The sequence below is a fragment of the Molothrus ater genome, chromosome 1, assembly GCF_012460135.2.
Source record: "Molothrus ater isolate BHLD 08-10-18 breed brown headed cowbird chromosome 1, BPBGC_Mater_1.1, whole genome shotgun sequence".
NCBI lineage: Eukaryota > Metazoa > Chordata > Aves > Passeriformes > Icteridae > Molothrus > Molothrus ater.
Window position 1 is genome coordinate 10,490,749 of NC_050478.2, and position 20,009 is coordinate 10,510,757.

Sequence of the window (20,009 nt, forward strand, 5' to 3'; positions counted from 1 at the left end):
CTGCACTGCAGATGTCTTCTATGGCTCTAAAATGACAAATGGCAGTAGAGTTCCACTATCCCCTCTCTATTTCATAGTATCACAGAAGGAATGCTGCACAGGATCTCCAAGCATTTTTATTATGAGCCTCAATTTAAAAAAATATGTAATTTGTTGGATGAAATCTGTCATAGCTACTTCCTTCCCAGGACAGCTCAAAAGCAAAGTTTAATCAATTCTATTTAGCCATTTTTAATATCCGAGAGAGACAAAAATGAATACGTGACAGCTGTTGCTATTAATAAAGGCCCTACATTTTTAGTTTCCATTTTTCACATTGTGTTCTTTCAAAACAAAGGCTTAGGGTTGTATTAACTTTTCTGACTAAGAAAACTTATTTTTATACACTTATTTTTACATTTCTGATGTTGTTAACTAAGACAGGTTGTATGTGTATGATCAAATATTAAGATACTATTGTGCTTGCTAACTCATGCATGTCTTGACAAGTTAAAAAAGTTGTTTAAGAAATAGAAGTTCCTAATTGCTTGGAAATCATGGGCGTTCCATGCAGGGAAAGTAAGCTTTTCAATTTTTTTAATGTATATTATGAAGAAAACTAGAGTAAACAAATTAAAGTCTTTCACACACTAACAGGCACTAGACATGATGCATTAAATTCTAGTAATTGTAAACTGTATTTCCATGGATGCACATTCCAATCAATCTCTCACTGCTTGCTAGACTTGTAGCAAACAGTTTGCTCACATTAATAGCAACAAAGTTATTTGTCTAGGGCAATGGTTATTGGAATTCTGCTTTGCCTTTAGGGTTGTCTGTGTAGATTAACTTTTTCTAAGATTAACCGGACTCACATACATTTCTAGCAATTTGGGTGTGCAGGCAGTATAATAAAGAAGCGATGTCTGCAGTGATAAACAAAGGAGTGCTAAGGTCCAAGCACAGGCACTGGCATGTGGTCACAGATTCTGTTGAATGGTTAACACAGTTTTCAAAGAGAACAAAAAAGCCAAGCCAGATTTAAGGGCATTACAACCCAGACACTATCCCAATAGACTGTTTAGATGAGAACACTGCATTTTGCAGGTAACAGAATTTAGCCACCTGAATGTAAGGCATGTTGTGTAGGTTGTTGTCAGGGCCAGATAACAGTGAGGGACACATTTTATTCATTTATTCATCAGCAATGTTTTTTCTTATGATCAAAACACTAACACAAACTTCTACTAAAAAAATTGTACAGATGTCATTTTATTCTGGCATTTTATTCTTTACTACCTCTTTTTGAAGTCTCAGGTACAACGACAATGCCCACATACACCAACTAAACCCTAAGTCAATTGTGTAAAAACTTTGCTGTAGACCTACTGTTTCAAATGTAGCTTTTTGGGTTTAGTTTGGTCTTCAACTCCTTACACCTCCTGTAATCTGTTCTACTTTACCTTACTTATTGCAACAGTATTCTCCTTCATTAACTACACAAGTTCGTGTTCAACTAATTACCCTACATGACTATTGGCTCTTTCAGAGTTACTAAACTACATGTTTTACATTCTGTAGCCATTTAATTCTGGTCTTTATTCTTTGTTTCTCTAAGAAGAATGATCTCTTTAATTTATTTTTTATTTTAAATAAGGGGCCAGCTGCAAGAAAGCTTGGAAGCAACCCTTTGTTAGCATTTTTAACAGCTTGTGATCTTGCAAATTTTAAAGACTTTTTTATATTTTTCAGTAGCATATTTAAACAGGTATTCTTCAAAAAAGATAGTACAATTACATTGCTGTCATATATAATGAGTTCAGGTTTTACTTAAACACTCCCAGGAAAGTTCTGCTAGATCGCAAGAGCAGAATTTTGTCAGTCTTCATTGTGCCATGTAAATCTAGTAACTGAGGCAAAAAATAATCAAGAGTCCAGTCCTCTGAAGGACTGTCTCCTTAGTTTCCACGAAGACATTCCAACAAAACTGCCACTATTACTTCATGGGAAGTTAATTGCTCACAAATAGCTCATACCTCCCCATGCCCCCTCAGCCTGGGAGTTCCATGGCACTGAATGAAAATGCTTGTAAATAACACAATTTACCAATTCAATCAGTGTTCTTGTGGGTTTTGTAGTTTATCATTTTTTCCCTATGGACATCATGTTTTAATATAGTGTGCATAAATCTGTTCTATCTTTTTTACCATTGGGGGACCTGAACAACTTCACTGTGGTAATGAACAGGTAAGAGAAGTTCACTGCTAGCATCAGTGTCACCTGGCACCTAGGTGCCCTTACTAACCAGTAAAACAAAAGAGGATAAAAATTTGGGACACTTGACCCCAGGATTCCCATACATTAAGGTGACCAGCAGCCATACTGCTACCACAGGGATACTTTGAGCTCATTCCTAGTTGCTAAATTCGTAAGAGAGGGAGATTTTATTCTTGTAGTCCTTGCTTGAACATGTTGCTCACACACACTGGACAGTGCTTACAACCTGACAAAAAGGATTCATTTGTCTCTTCAGGAATCCCTACATGCACATAAAATATTTTGAGATGGTTCAGTCCGAACCTTCAGGCTATTTTAAAAATTAATGGTGTTTTAGTTTTGAGTTCATTTCTTTTTTTGCCTCACCTAATACTTTTGATCACCTGAGAGAGTAATCATGAGTCCTTTGATTCTAAGAAGACACATATTACCTTCCTTAGTCCCCATATGCATGGTGTGCTACGTCCTCATATGCTCACAGCTCAGCAGCTGAAAGCAATATAACTTTTTAAGTGAATGGTCACCTTCTTTGTAAACTAATTGAGACAATGCTTCATTTAAAACCTCTGCAAAATTTTCTTACAAACAAAAATTAGTGCAGGATAAGAATTCAAACATGGACTTTTGTGTGAGTTGATTTGTCCTGTTTTTATATTATCAAGCAGTATGAGTTCAACTCTAAAATGCAGCACACAAACTAAGAGGATGGGGGGGGGCGAAACTCTGTCCCATTTTCAAATAGAGAATCCATCTGGAAATTCAATCCCTTTTCCAATAATAATATTATGAGGAATTATTACAATGCTTTCCTGCTTGATGTTTATTACAGCATCCCCTTTGAAATTTTTTGTAAATTCCTTGCAGCTTCCTGAGTTTTTAACAGCAGAGAATTGTGTTGTTCTCTATCATGTGTACACCTACCAGTTTGCAACTTTTCTGAATAGCATTAGAAAATAGTTCTAAATATAAGAGTGATTATGTAACACTGATTCTGTCGATTCATTTTCTAAGTACCATTCTTTCTTGTTTTGGTATTTCACAAATTTTCTGCTTATTTCACCCACAGATTCCAGTACTAACACTATGCTTTATTTTTCTTTAAAAAGTCACACAGAAATTGCTTAGCTTCTAAAACTGTAGCCACACATCATGTTTAGCTTGATCTAATGTAATGCATGAGCAACTATATGCAGTGGGTTTGTTTTCCCTAAAAATAGAAAAGAAAATAAATACAACTCTTATTTAATTGGCACTTGGGCAGGATTGCCTTTCTCCCCTAGTTATGGGAGAAAGAAGGAAAAACATGTCTGCATGTTTGTCTCAACACCTTGGAGTTGTGCTAAACCATTCAAAAGCAACAACATTTCCAAAGTGAATGCAATATAGTTGTCACCCAGAAGGGAAAACATTCACATAAATTACTGAGATGAAAAGTAGCATGACCTATAGTTAAGAACTGAAAAATGGGGATGATAAATCTTTCCTTTTGAATAAAATTTTTTGAACAAAATTAGAACTAGTCCAGCACTAAGAAGAGGCTATAAAGCATGCAAATACTAGAAATAAAATATGTGGATTTATGTCTCAATGTTAAAAATTTTATTAAGTGCAGATATTGAACAGAAAATGTATTATCAAGATTGCCTTGAATGACACACATGTACAAGATGTCAGAATCTGATTCCTTTTATTTTTTTTAATTCAGGATCAAGAAATAAGGTGGACTTTTTAAGTTCAGCAGTGCATATTTAGTTACTATTCAGCATATTTAGTTACTATTGCAATGGTAACTGCAATTAGTTACCCTTATTAGTATTAGTATATTAGTACCCTGTAATTAGCTACTAGCTAACCATGGCTTTTGATTAGTATGCCTGGTAAATTTACAAGATATTTCAATTTCAAACTCCCACATTATTCTTGCTAAAGTTAACAGGGTGTTAATAAATTCTTTTTTTAAATGAGAAATCTTTAAGTGATTACATTGCCATATGCTGAACATAATGCAGCTATTAACTAAGATAAATAGGTAAATAGACAAATATGTAAATGAAATCTATTACTTGTGAATAATACATAATACATATTCTACATGACACGTAAGATCAAGTAACACACAATCTATTTTTCCCAGTACTCTTTTAAAATCCAATAATTTCAATCAGTCTCACTGTGTAAGTTCCACTTTGGTTAACTTGTCATGACATTCTCTTCCAATTCCATCAGTGTAAGAAGGTTGGTAGTGAAAGGACAATTAGACTTGAATATTACAATTGATTTTAAGCATGTGACTCCTTACAGAATACAACAAAAATTAAATTGGTGATAATGGATCCAAACTATTATATCTTATCCAACATATTATCTTTAACTTTGGATAATATAAAAAGCTTTCAAATAAGGTGTCTGAAATATAGTATGAAGTGTCTGAAATGAAGTACGACAGATGTGGATTTTTTTTTGTTCCTACATTAGCTTTCATCTTGACCATAACAGTTCAAAACTGACACAAATGTTGCTATTAATTAAGCCCATCCTTGTACAGCCAATCAGTGATATCACTGAGAGGTGTAGTCAAGCTGCAGATGATATCAGGGCACATCAAAGCTCCAAGCACATGAAGATGGCTTTGTGCCAGGCCAGCTTCAGTCTGGTAGGGATCTGTAGCTCAGGCAATGTGTTAGATGCAAGAGCAGCTCTGTTCCAGAAACAATTTTGCCTTTTTTGTGTAGCATCACAACTGCAAAAATAAACAGAGTGAGACTGGAGCTAATGCTATGCAAAAGAGTGTATTCCTGGAAACTGGAGCTTGGGAAAAAGCTGTACAGAGCCACAACTGGTGATCAGCTCTGGCCTAACATGGCTTATTAGCTTCAGTTAATAATAATACTAATGATAATACTAATGATAACACATTCTCTCTTTCAGAAACATCTGGATGTCTCTGCTCTGTCCAGGGACAGATGTCTGTACATTGGAAGGGCTTGTTAAGCCCAGAGAAATGTCTCATGAATGCATGGAACCAGCCTGGTTCCAGCACCACCCTGGAGCTGACAAGCCATGTTTGATCATGGAAGGCCTTGACACAAAGGGCAGACACTGAGTATTTCTGCACTAATTAGCAAAAAGGCAGTGCTGGACCAAAACAGGTTAAACCTGGCTTGTCATGAGCTAACTTTTTTTTAAAAGCACTTTAACATCTTTGCATGCTCCTAATGCATGCACCTCCCTTATCCATGTATGTCCCCTGCCTTGGAAGGATAGACTCCACTTACTTTAAACACAGGAATTTTTTTCTTATTATTTTTTATGCTGGCATTTAATATGATGTGCAGTGTAATTATTATTTCCCCAAAATTATGGCATTCATTGTGTATCCATATAAAAGTTCTAGTTCTGTAGTTATTTAATAATGAAAGGTACTTCTTATTTCCTCATAGTCCCAGCAGGTTTTCTGGCAAACAATATTTCTCCAGTCACAGAATCCTCATAAAATAAAAACAGAGGCTATTTCAGTCTAAAATCAAATATAAGTTTTGAGCATTTATTCTACATAAATATAAATTATTTCCTATATTGCACCAATACAGACCTGTGTGAGATAAATTTGATATACACTTGGAAACTGACATTAAAGGGGTTTTTTTTTCACAAAGTATGCAACTGATGCAAACTCACTCTGTTGTTTAGAATTAGTTAAAAAATATGGAGCTAAGTTTCCTTTGGCAGACTCTGTGCTGAACCAGGCATACACTTTTCATGAACCATAATGCTGGTGTAAACACATGTCATGTCATCTGTCATAAACATATGTCAGTTTACTCACAGGTAAACTTTTTAGGATAAACCTCTATTCCCAGTTGTGCATGAAAATGAAAAGAGAGAATACACTGAAAAAAAAAGTGCATTTTTTGTATCTTAGTCTACATCTATACTTGCTAGACTTAGCTCTGAGTGGGTTTTTTTATTACCAGCTATACCCACAAGGAACCCACACAGGCGAGTACTGGCAATAGGGTGTCAGATCAAAGATCCACCTCCCCACAATGTACTGTTTTCAACAAACACCCCAGAATGTCTTTAGAAGTTCTGCCTGTACAACTCCTCTGAGCATAGTGGGTAGCCAGTGGTGCACGGCTAGGGACATAGCAAGGAGAGGGAAGCTGAAATGGAAGGAAGGATCCTGGCTGCTGTAGGGTCTGTTTCAATCCTCATCATGTCATCTGCAAGGACAGCATCTTTGGGTGACTTGAACTCATTCCTTAGACAGCTTCATGGAGCAGCAGACATTGGGGGTTCTCTGCTCTGTGTCCCCCTCTTGAGCCTGGTATTTTCTTTACAATGCCTGGGGAAAAAAGGGAGAGCATAACCTTCTCCTTAAGACTCTCCCATCCTCCAACTGTTTTCAGCTCATGGATTTCCTGAGCCTGTTGTTATTAAGTCTTTGTTCCCTTCCCCCAGCTTCCTAAATTAAATGCCTTGCTGAGATTTTTACTGCAAAGAAAACTGTGTTGCTAAACTTCGTTCTGATGAAAAATTTACACTAATTTTCTGCATTAATACTTCTGTGATCACAACACAGCAGACCTGCCTCCCAGGAAACACATTCAAATATTTTTTGTTTCAGTGCAGCTGGGAGTGGAGTACACAGTGAAGTGGGTTGGTACCACCAGAAAGACAGCTATCTTACAAAGCCAGATAAAGACTTGAGTTTATTGTGGGTGGGTTTGGTTCAGCCAGAAAGATGGCAGAAAGTTCTGGAGAAGGCAGGGATGTACATTCATTAGCCTAGCACAAATGCTGAGATGGAGAGGACACAACACTCCCTGTTCTCCTAAGGGCAGCATTCAATGGATGATTTCATGATACCAAGCCCAGTACCTGGAACCCACCAGCAAGGATGCACTTGTTCACCTGCAGGTTTGATGGTTTTACCACTGAAGCAAGAGAATGGCAGAAGATCATGGCAAGAATAAAAAGTCATATTCACACAGGATTGTGTTCTCCAGTATTAGAACTGAAAATAGGTCTTTTGAAAAGGAGAATGGGAAGAGTAGCATTTAAAAGGAACACAGAGGCATATTTACCAATCTGCTTGACACTAGGCAGTGTTGCTCTTCTCACACCTGGGAAGTGTGGTGGACATACTTGGGGAACATTTAACAGCAGGACACAGGGTATTCATGTCCCAGCCTCCAACTAGGATCAGCTCAGGGATTTCCCAAGTCATGATTTGTGTGTCTACAACCTGAAAAGGATTTCTTTCCCATGAACCTGCCTGGTATCCCCTTTAATTCATGGCAGTAGATTACATTCCTGGTCTGGATGATGCTAATTCTGTGCTTCTTGTTTACTCAGCTTCTTCTCCCCTCTCCAAGCCCCTTTCCAAGGGAAGCGGTGCCTACAAATCGCCAGTGCAGCACTGCTGGCAAAAGCACACAGCACAAATGCAGACCGATGTATTCCTACGGCAAGTACTTTCTACTCGGAAGGAAGTAACTTTATCATGTTCTAACACTGACGCAGTGGTGCGTTTTCTCTCCCCACAACCACGTAAGCAAGCAGGCGACTTGAGCCCTCACCATAAACCTTTTGGACCAGCAAATCCTTTCCTCAAGCGAGCCCCTGCAGCCCGAGCGGTGCCGGTCCTGCCCCAGAGCCGCGGCTCCCGCTCGCCCTTGCCCGGGCCCTTCGCGGCCGGGCGGAGGAAACGCGGCCCTGCGGCCTCGCACCGCCCCCGCCCTAGCCCCGGGGAAGGGGGGCTGCAGGCGGCCCGAGCCCGCTTTTAGTTGGAACAAACATTTCCCCGTGCCGAGGAGGAAACTCGCCGCGGCCGGGGCTGGGGGGGATTTCCTTCCCATTGTCTGCCGGGCTCGGCGCTCCAGGACCCCGCTGCCGGTGAAAGTGAATGGCCGGGAGGGCCCTGCCTCAGGGCTCCTGTTAAGACACCCAGCCACTGCGGTAAGCGGGGGAGTCGGGCTAGCCCAGCCCGGCCAGCCGGGCTTCAAAGCTCTACCCTGAGGAGCATTAAAAAGTCTTCACAATACCCATAAAAATAAGTCAAAACGAGACAAAAATGCTTCTTTTTAAATCTTCAACATGCATCCTGAAGGCTATATAATGCAAACAGCTACTCAGGGGATATCAAAACGCCCCAAAATCCATGAGGGCCCACGGGCACCCATTTATAAGCTCTATGCCGTCTTTCTACAGTAGATCTAATTCACAGCCCCCCAGCTCAGAGAAGGTAATGTAGCTATGGTTGCAGACACTCCCTACATGTTTGCTTTAGGACACCTTGTTCTGTCTAAAATTAAATATTTGTATTCTGAAACAAATATCTGGAGGTGGTCCAGACTAGCCTTTATAAATATGTTAAGTACAGGAGATTGCTGGCAAGTGGTAAAAACCTGTACGGTAGGCAAGCCATAAGGCTTCTGCCCTCCATGTGCTTTCATGCTGGTGAAACTGTGGCCTAAGTATTTATTTGACAGCTCTCTATGGGTCCTGAGAGAGATAAGAGGCTAAAACTTCTTTATACTGAAGATAGCTGAACTTCTGCCTTAAATAAATATTTACATAGGTAAGGAGAAGGCACTGCGACAGAGCAATAAATCTTTCACTAGAGAAGCTGAGACTGGCTTTGGAGCTTGGTTTTGGAATTATGGCAAATCCCCCCAGCCAACCCAGGTTGTGGCTGTTTGGGGTGAAGAATTAAAAATGGTTATGTGACTGCTAGCTATGTTTGTCCTCTGATTCTGAATGCAAAAATCAGTGCACCTTAACCATATCAGCTTGAGCAGAGCTGTTGGCTTGACTGCATGGTAGAAACAGCAGAAACTCTAATGACCCCAAATTCTTCTTTCACCCCCTGTGCATAAATATAGCTCAGATGCAATTTGAACAGAGAAGGTTTCAAAGAAAGCTAGGACAGGCAAGCCAGTAATATCCCATGGAAACTTGGCATATATTTCTATCAAACTTCTTTTGAAAATGACATGCCTTAACGAAATCACAGCCAAACACCACAAATAAATGCTTAACATAAGGCAGTCTTTTTGTAATTATATTGATGGTAAATCCCTTTTTACTTTAAAAATTGCTTGTAAATTTCATTTGCTTTTTTATTAATACAAGCAATATAATGCTGTTAATAAATTATAGTACTACTACTGGGTATCTGCCCAATACCTCAAGCACTCTTTGAGAGCAGATTACCAGCACTTTTTTTCCTGTTTATTAGAATATTGTAAAACATTCTTTCATATTTAAATGCATAATAGAAGTAAGACTTTATCACAGCTGTGCAACTAACTATTATTTACATTTTATTTTCCAAGTGGATGCAATGTCCTGATGCAGCAGTCTCAAAGAAACTGGTTTTAGACACTGCTAGAAATCTTATTTACTGGACACGCTGGAGAAACTTCCACTGTTCAGTGTGCAAACTGTTTAATCTTTGACTGACCAGGCACAATGGATGCTTCTTTTTCACATTAGCACTACTATTACCTTCTACTGTTTCAGTAATATTAATGACTACTCATATGACTAAATTTTTTTTGCGTGCATAAATGTTTATTGCATTAAACTTGCAGTATATTTTAATAAAGGTAAAATTCTAGTCAAGTTAATTAATTGTGAAGTGTTACTTACCCATTTAATAATTCCTGAAGAATTTCAGAAATTTTAGGATATATTTCCAGAGACATTCATTAATATTTATCTCACAATCTATTAAAAAATAGAAAATGCACGTTTTCTTGCTACTTACATACATATATATATATATATATATATTCCTATAAACTTATGTATTTTGTATTAATATGTATTTCCCTACCCTGCAGTGCAAGTAGGGCTAACAGTTGGACTCAGTGATCATAAAGGTCTTTTGCAATTTAAATGATTCTATGCTTCTGATCTACAGCTCGATGTATTGACAACTCTGAGACAGACCGCTGATTCTGTGTGGTTTAGTTTCTGTTGCTCAAGGTGAGTGTCTACTTTCGAAAACATTATCTGTCATTTCTCCAAGTTAGACTTCATGATAGGAGGAATTTTCATGTATCAAGGCTGGATAAGCACAACATTTTCCCTCTGCAATAAGAGAGGGTCCAGACCTAAGAGTATGAAAAAATACATACATAATAAATAGTTAAAGATCCGTTTCAAATGTATTATTAAAAAAAATAATAAAAGAAACAAACAGCAACTCCAGCAGAGACCACTAGAGTTCTCCTTCTCCCAAATATCCCTAGCACCATCCTAAACCCTGTTTACCCCAGAAACCTGAACTGTGGACAGACAGAAGAGGAGAGAGAGAGAGAAAATTCAGACACAATAAAACTCTGAGGGGAAAAATATGTGGAAGGAGGAGGCAGCAGCGGCCTGGGGAAGGGATTGAAAAGTTTCCCCTGGCTTAACTTCTCCCCCCCTGCAGCAGCAGAAGCAGCGCCAGCAGCACAAGGTGAGAGAGACTTTTAAGTCTGGGGAGGAGGGGTGTGTGTGCGGGAGGGGGGGGGTGAATTTACAGCCCTGTGGATATTTCTGTGTCTGCCTCCCTGGCTTTGGGGTGCGAGAGACGCCGTGTCTCATGCTGGGTGGATTTTTTTTTTTTTTTAATATGATGGAGGATTATAAACATGGCGCCTTAAAAAAACTACAAAATCATGTACACACTGTTCCAAGGAGATGGGGGAGAGGGGACAGGGGAAGGGCTGGGCACCAGGGGAGGGGGCAATCCTTCCCTGCAGGGTGCCGTATGAGGAGGGGGGAGCAATTATACTTAATAATAAAATGTGTGGGGCTGCGGGGGGGAGATGGAAGGCGGGATTTTTTTATTATTATTATTATTTCATTTTTCGGAGTGGGCAGGATTATCTGGCAGCCCGCTTGGAAACCGAGGAGGAGAAGGGGACGGCGGCGGAGCGCGTGTGATTATTAACGGCGATTATTTTTGTCCCCACACCTTCCCCGGTCGAATTTCGGCTGGGAGGCGGCGGCGGGTCCCCCGCGCCCCCGTGCCGAGTTGCAGTCAGCCCCGGGGCCGGGGCGGGAGGAGGTGGGGTGGGAAGAGGGGCGCTCCGGAGAGAATCGCCGCTTCCAGCGCTCCGCGCGGGCCTGCAGGGCGCGGGGGAGCCGGGGACTCGCGTGAGAGGCGAGGCCGGGCAGGGTGTGGTGCAGCCCGGCCTCAGCCCCGTCACCCCCCGGCACCGCTCTCTCCCGCACGCGGGGCCACCGCTTTGCTCCCCACTCTCCCCCGCTTTCCTTTCGCTCACACACCCCCGCCGCCGCCGCATTTCCTCGCTGGGGAGGGGGATGCCTGCTTGAAGGACGGGTCTTGGCCCGAGTAATGGCAGCTGCCCGACAGCGCCGAGGCTCCACAGGAGAGAGACGGCGGGGCCCCCGCAAGCCGGGCTAGGGGCCATGGCTGCCGTGCCCGCGGGGGGCAGGGGAGGGGACGGGGAAAGGGTGAACTCAGAGCCCCAGCCCTCCTCCGCCGGCGGTAGCGGGCGGTGCCACCCCCGCGGCCGGGACGACCTCGCCGTCCGGCGGGGCACCGGAGCCCGGCATCGCCTTGCTCCCCGGCGCAGCCCGGGGGCTTCCTCGCCTCTCCCGTGTGCTCTGGGGCAGGGCCCGGGGGGTAAAGGGGGCGATTTCTCCCCTCTGCTCCCCCGGCTCCGTGCGGCCTCCGGGGCAGCGCCGGGAAGGGCCCTCCCGGGGCTGTGCCGGACTCGGCGGTTCGGGAATGCGAACTGGCGACGGGCTCGCTTTTGTTTGCGTTCTGGGGATCTTTGTGTGTTTGCACCCCCGAAGCCGTGTCTGCAGACAGCTGCCCTCGGTGCACTTTGCGGGGTGTTCGCCTTCACCCCTCCCTCGGGGCTGCTCAGAGGCCTGTCTCCTTTCTTTTCGGGGAAAGGATAGAAGTGTAGGTGTGGGAGTGCCCGTGGTAAGGATGATGGGGAGCTTCGTGCGCTTTCCTGACCTTCCGTGTGGTCCAGACAACAATCCCCCTATAAAATACTGATGTTAAGGATTTGGGAAACTTTGTGTGTCTTTTGGGGCTTATCCGGAAACCAGCAGGCTTTGGGAATTTGTTTTTGGTCTTCTGTGAACTTTACAGATGCTAGATATGGGGTGGTTTGAGAAGAGATAAGGGAGTGAAAAAAACTTTATTTTTGGAGCTGTTTGGTTTTATAATTTAACCTGGAATCATTTGGCATAGTCTCTGTATTGTTGGAGTAATTCTATTTATTGTAGTTTTAAGAAGATCTTATTGCAGTTGAAAAGAGAAAGAATGGAAAATGTTTTCTTGTCCTACTTAACGCTGATATTTTTTCATTTCTCTTGCTTTTGTGGGAAATTGTTTAATTCTTTAAGGGTGAATGCTGAGGCAGGTGTGAGGAGGGGGAAAATGGGAGGGGAAATGCCAGTTTGTGGTTCAGGTTGCACTCCTTTGGCTTTTTTGAGTTCCTCATCCTTCAGTATGAAGGACCTGGCATCTCTCCACTTTTTCTTTTTTTTTAATTATCAACCACTCTTGAATGTGCTACAGAAAGTCTTTAGGGAAGTCTACTGTTTGCTGACTAATGTTTTGTATAAAAGTGGAAGTGCCCACAAAATAATTTCCACTTTTATGGGATTTATGGCATTAATTAATTCCCACTGTGGATTTATGGCCTTAAAATGCCATCTTTTCCATGCCTAAACAAACCCTCTGTGCTTTGACCAGATAGTTGCATGAGGAAGGGAGGGAAGGGAATGGTTCATGGGCTAAGTAGTTCAACAGAGAGCACTTTATCTTGCTGATGGTGAGTTTGGTTTTAGTGAGTGGGGAAAAAAGTGACTGTGTTGATGGCTCTGTTGGTTGTGCTAGGGATGGTGGTCTCTGCAGCTAATATCAGGTTCAGTAGCAAAGGTCTGAGTGAGAAAAATTATCTTCCTCTCCACCTCATGAACCAGATAATGTGATGGAAATTGTCTTGTGTTGAAGTCGACTTTGTAAGGGGAGTTGGGAGTCTGTGGATGTTGGGAGAGGGTCTTAAAAATTTGGTGATGTGCTAGAAGATACTCTTCAGCAGTTTGAAGCTTTGTAGCAAAAAATTTGCAGGTATTTCACTTCTGAAGGTGTCATTTGCTTTGTTCTTTAAATCTAAGCAAGCACTTGGTAACTATTGAGTATAAATGTAAAAAAACCTAATTGAGTTTGTTCACCAGAAAGGAAAATTCCTAAAAGTTTGACGTAGTCCTTCTGTAGTATGAGGCAGAGCAATGCTTCATAACTTTTCAGGAAAAAAGTGAGCACTCTTGGAGTGACAAGAATTCCCTGAGTGGAATTGCTGTGCACACAATGTGTGACTGGTAGTTCATGTGCTGTCTGTCCTTACTGTTTGCAGGCAGTAGGAATTCTGTGGGTATCGGCTGTTCAAGTGTCCTGGGTTTCCCCTGCCTTGGAGCAGAGAGGAGAAGGGACTGTTCAGCATGACCTGAGGCTCCTGCAGCAGGAGAGCCTGGCTTGTGTTTTTTGGCTTAAGGTCATCTCAAAAGCAAGTGAGACAGTGCAAGGCTGTGAAGTGTGCTTGGTATTTCTGCCTGCACATAAATAAAACATACTGGGTGCTGTTAGTGATGTGGTGCTCCCTGGGCAGATGGACATGAATTTGGCCTCAAGCTCACCTTGAAGTGGCTCAGGCTCCATCTAGACTGTTGTGCATTTCTACCAGTGCACCACAGCTTGGGCTCCACTGAACTCTGCCATCTGCAGTCACTAGCTTAGAATAAAATACCTCAAAAGGAAATAGATAAAAGATAACATTGAAAATGTTTTCTCAATTTTAGGCATGTAAGCGTTTCTGTAGATGCCTGCATTATCTAGTTAGCTAACAAATTGTTTCATTTCACACAGTTTGAGAATGAGGGGGAATTTTAGAATTAGGAGACATGTTTTGAAATTGAGGACCCAATTTCAGTCAACTAAAGTTCACAACTTTTGGACATACCTCTCACCAATTTTCATAGTAACTGCCTTCCACAGTCTTTCAGAGCATTTATCTCTGGAAGTGTGTGAAGACTTCAGGCAGTGGGAATCAGTCCAGGCTAAAAGTTCTGAAAAAGGGACAAGGTGATGATGATGTCTTCAGGAAATTTCTGATTTGCTTCTTAAATGACTTTTTAGCTAGACCCAGATTAGTATAATTGTCAGTAAAAGATGTCTTTTACCCATAATGCAGGTTGTTACAAATGCTAACTAGAACTATAAACAAAATTGATCTGTGCAAGGTATGTGTGCCTCACTCCAGTGATGAACTTGGCTTGTAAAATGTGGAATTGTTTAAAATTACCGACAAAATGCACACAAGATTTTACTTTCCTGAATAAAGTAGAGTTTGGAGATTTTTTTCAAAAGTTAGATCAGAATTGTTGGAGCAATTCTTTTTCTCATATTTATCCAAATATAGCAAATATTTGTTTAAACAAATGAATTTGTTTAAAATCCTGACCCCTGATTTTATTAATTGCAGTGTTTTTCTTCTATATAATAGGACTTTGTTTAGCCATCCTTCTTGCCCTGATTGTTTAGGAGGTAATGTAGGATGATGTTCTTTATCTGCAGAGGGTTTTGTACCTGTACAAAAGGTTGGGTTTGTTTAGTCTCAGGATGTGGTGAACACTCCCACATTATGTGTGTAGTACCTGGAGCATGGTGCCCTTGGTAGCTGGGCAGTGCAGAGTATGTCATCTTTTATATAGCTCATACATTTTAGGCTGTCAGTGTTGCTTGTGCTAAACATTGTGAACAAAGATTATTCTTGTCAGGTTCTGGATCATTTTTCATCAGTTGAATGTAAATTTAGCTCATAATTGGGTTATTGTTCTAAGGTTTAATCTTCCAGTGGCGAGAGTACAGCCTGTAAAGTAGGTAGTTTATAGGATGACGTAATGACTCCATTTTTCAGGAATTTCTTTATTTGTTATTGCTGAGAGCATACAAAATGCAAAATAAATGTGGAAACCTCCACAAACCCCTTCATTCCTGGGTGTAGGGAAGGTAACTGATGGACACCAGAGTGGCAGTGCACAGTACAACACACATGGTGGCCTCAAGCCTGCACAGGTGAACTCCTGTGGCACATGGGGTTGTCTGGTTTCCAAGGCCTCTCCACATGCAGCTCCCAGAAACACCAGGGCTGGATTGAGCCAATTTTTTTCACCATATTTTCAGTTGTAGTATTTAAACATAATTTTATCATCTCTTTAAACCAATGTCTGCCATCAAGTAAATTGAGACAGCCAAAACTCTGTCTTTTGATTAATTTCTATCATGCTGTGAATATTGGAATATATAAGGGGGGAAAAAAAGGGTAAACCTAGCATTTTAGTAAGATTTCATTCATATTTATTTCTTCTCTTTTTTTTTGTCCCTGAAATGACCAGGATCTTTTAGTCCTGTGGGCAGGCTACAGCAGGCACAGTGGTGATACATACTGACATGTCCATGAACCCAAGTTAAAGCTCATGGTGTCTAATTTTAGCCAGCTTTGGTAATATCCCATCAGAGCCTGATCCTGTAGCTGTACCATGTAGATAAATCCAAAGTGTAGCTATTGAGAGTTTTGTGTACAAAAAGACTGGTTTTTATTTTCTTCCAATCTCTCATTTTACACTTCACTAGAATGCAAAAGGTATCTGTTATGACAATAGAGAGAAATGAAATTAGAGTTTAAAGCATGTTATTGATAAATAGGCAGTAGTATTTGTAATTTCAAAATCAGAAATGTATTCAAAATATAAGTAAAATATGATTTATTGGTGTACTTAGTAACAATCAGGATATCTTTGCATGTACCTTTACACTGTATTTAGTTTTAAATTCCAGGATTAAATAATTGCAGAATAAAATGTTGTGAATTCAGGATTATGTGTCTTCATACAACTCTCACTGATACTATCATATACTAATTCTTAATAAATAATTTTAACACCAGACACATTGAAATTTAAAGTACTAAAATCCACTTACTCATTAAAAAAATTAATTTAAACATGCCAACAAAAATAGCAGTAGTATCCCATTCACCGTTTCTGTGGAAATTGTATTTTTTGCACGCAAAGAACTGGGCTCACTGTCATAATTAATTTTTTATCTGTAATAGTAATTTTGAAAAAGAAGAGTTGAACGTATTCCTTCTTACCTCTCATTTCTCCTGTGTTCGTTACTATGTTAAATATAAACCAACTTGCAATATATTCAAATTGATGGTTTTAATGCAGCTGACTTAACAATGTTTTGGTTACAGAACATAGGACTGTGCTAGTAGGTGTAGTACTCCAAAGCAGTGTTTTGGCAAGTGGGTATTTGTACTTTGATCCCATGCACTTAGGGCATGGCATTGTTATCTGGTCTTTTAAAGAGAGCTGGAGGGGAGTTGTGCTGTGACTCATGGGACAAGGCACTTAGTTCACTAATTTTAGCAGAGCGATTCTTGTCTGTCAACCTTAGGTTTTATTTGAGCCTTCTGGAAAAGAGATGAAGTGAAACAAAATGGAGTTGAGAGAAAATGATTAGCAGAATCTCAAAGTAGCTAGAAATAGTACGCAGTGAAAAAGAAATTAAAAGTATGTAAGATATGTTTATTGCTCAACAAATCTTAAGATCTGAGAGACTGATCAGAGAGCTTTATCGTTCTTAGCATGCTATCATTTTCTGTTGAGTCTCACACAACATTTATGCATTCAGTAAGAGAGGATCTCACTCTACAGATACCTGTTTGCAATTACAGATACTTCTCAAGCCAGAAACCAAGCACCAGCAAAATCTGCACTGGCTGCTTGTGCCTTATTACTATTTTCTTGGTGTCATTGCTAGTAAAAGAAAACTTCCAAAGAGGACAGAGTCTGTGCCTTGCATAACACTGCAGTGTGTGCATTCACATGCACAAATTCAAGTGGAAATTCTGCCTCAGAATGGAGCAGGGTTTCTCCATTTTCCTTCTGGTCGGTTGTTAATTTTGTGATCAGTGTCTTAGGAGCTGTCATTGACTTCAGAGACAAGCTGAAACCCAGAGTTTATGCAAAATCTCCTTCTCCCAAGCAATTACTAGGATCCAGGTTCAAAATTGTACAAAATCAAAACAAAAGAATTGCTATTTCATAAAATGTAATCACAGGCCACACAGTCACTGATTGTTCACTGATGAAAATTGATATTCACTGCAGAAAATTCATTGTTACCCATAGATTAATATTAATATAATGATAGAGACCTTGGTCATATAAGCACTTCTTTCCCACAGGCATGAAAATGCATAGGTCTTAGAGCATACTGATGAATAAGTTTAGTTCCACAAAATAGTTTTAAAAATTAAAACCGTACATATGACTCCTATATTCAAGGAAGAACACAGTCAAAATTAGTTGTGCTGATATAATTTTATGTAATGCTGTATTTTTGATTCTTCTATGGAATTACATAGCAGTGTTACATGGGCATTTTTATGCCTTTTCAATATCAACAGTATGGCTTGTTTTTTTTTGCACATGCTAAATTTTACATTAATGTTTGTTTCCATTGAAGTTAAGGCACTTTTCCTATTTTCCTACACGTACATTAGTCTTTGAAGGAGTTTACAGTGCTTAGGAAAAGAACAGAGAAAACATGGATAGTATTTTTCTGTTAGTGATTTCTGCCATTTTCTGTGTATCTTAAATCCTGTGTGTTATGGAAAACCTTAATTATAGATAAAGAAAATGGTGACAGAAGAAATTCCTACTGGAAGAGCCAATACCATTATGAGAAGAAAGGTTTATTCTTACATCAGGAAAGCTAGAAAATAGGTCTGTCAGGGAACTGTGTATTTTAACATAGTTTCAAAATTATGGAAATTATGAATGTGCAAGCAGGTTAAGTAATCTTTTTTTTTTAATCATAGAACATATATTAAAAACCCGAATTCTGAAATTTATCTTGAATCATCCTGTTTTTATCATTTACCTGCAAACTGTAGGCAAATCTAGACAATCCTTTTTGTTCCACGCAACAAATTGTTTAGAGTGGGTTATGTGCTCCTCACATTGTGTTTCTATTCCTTCTTTGTTAAATATTCAAAATTGCAGGAACCTTTATTTTTAATTAAGAGTGAAGAATTGTTATTATTTGTTTTCCCAGGAATCAGACTGGCACCATTTTTAGCTTCACATAAGTATGGTTGAGAATTTAGGACATTCTTAAGAACTGGCTGCATGGACTTATCTCAGGAAGCTTCAGTGTCAGTCATTACATGCAAGCTGACATTTGAGTACAATATGGCACACTGAATAGTTTGGCATTGCTTCTAATATTAAAAAAAAAAAAAAGAAAATTTAGATTTTTTTCTCAAATAAAAATAACTTTCTTAAAACCTCTTTGTGATAGTAAAATACGAGGAACAGTGAGAAGGGATGTTAATTTTGCTGACAGATAACTCGGGGTGTTGGACCTCTTAGCAGTCTGACTAGAATGGAATATCACGCTGGTTAAAAGCTGCCATATTAAAATATTGGTTGGTTGGTTGGTTGTTTTTTTGCATGTTAAAATAAAATGTTTTGTTTTACTGACATAACTTTTTGAAGGAGACTGCTGATGCATACCTGGGAGTGTTTCAGACTGACAGTGCTGGAAAGTGAGAAACATGGACACTCCCAGTGTGTAATCGTATCTTTCAGTTTTGTAGCTTTGTGTTCATCTTCTGCTTACACTGACCTGAAATAAATAGACTTTCAGGAAATATTTGTTGTAAGAAAGAGATGCTTCCTTTTCCTGCACACTTTCCACTCTGCTGGCTCCCAGAAGGCTTCTTTGTAAAGCTCCTAATTGGAAGCATACTCTCTTAACTTCTCTCTGGTTCCAGACATGAAATTTCCTTTTGTTATTGAACTTGCACCTTTTAGGAAATACAGATTAAGAGTCAATCATCTCCAGGAGCTAGTTTTATTGTTTTGGTTTTTTTTTTTTCCGATTCGTGCTGATATTCTTTTTCTTAATAGTTGTAAAAAGTAGCATAAAAATAACCCATTCTCCAGTCAACCAAGTGTTAGCCTAAGTTGTAACACTAATTCCTGAAAACATGGAGCTTTCAATAAAATGGAAGGACTTTTGTTCCTCACACAGGCACAGGAAATACCAATAAATATCAGCTAAAGCTGTGTGGTGGTGCAGATTCTTGGGAGTGCAGGTGCACCAAGGAGTGAGGAGCTGAACAGGGTTTGCTCTGCCAAGTTAGTGGATAAGCAGTTGCAGTATTTCCTGGGCCAGTGGGAAGGAATGGTATCCAAATTTCCGCTTGGCTCTTCTTCCAGGAGAACTGCCTTTCTTGATCAAACTAGCATGTCATGTAATCCAGCCATCAGATGTCTCCTAAAAAGTGTCAAAAATGAGGCAATTTTCTGAGGTAGAAAACTACAGAATACTTGTTTTCCATAATATTCCAAACAATAGCAATTTAGATTATGGCTCCTGTTTTTACACATGTAGAGGTTTTATCTCTTCCATTTTTTGAATGTTTTAATTTCTCTTTCCTGTAATAACTGAATATTTTAGCTGTAATGTTGAAACCTACTGCTTTTTAGGTCAAGTCTGTTCTGTCCTTTCCACATGCCTTGCAGCCTCACTGCAGTGCTCTTTCTCTTTGCACATTTTCCAAGAGCTTCTTCCTAGGTTACAGGAAAGAGCCATGTTGTACCTGCTTCTCTGAGGGATTTGATGGAGATAAGAG

The 20,009-nt window shown here is 40.0% G+C and overlaps 1 protein-coding gene across 4 annotated transcripts in view; it reads left to right on the forward strand.

Moving 5' to 3' along the window:
* The first annotated feature begins 10,517 nt into the window (after nucleotides 1-10,517).
* Nucleotides 10,518-20,009, forward strand: part of ZMYND11 (zinc finger MYND-type containing 11) — a 105,405-nt gene continuing 95,913 nt past the window's right edge. For 3 of the 4 annotated variants that reach the window (XM_036398265.1, XM_036398283.1, XM_036398292.1), the window contains exon 1: nucleotides 10,518-10,726. The gene's annotated coding sequence lies outside the window, so the exon portion shown is untranslated. Of the gene's footprint in view, nucleotides 10,727-11,171; nucleotides 11,193-20,009 lie in introns of those variants that run through there. The other variant, XM_054514054.1, reaches the window with a different exon arrangement.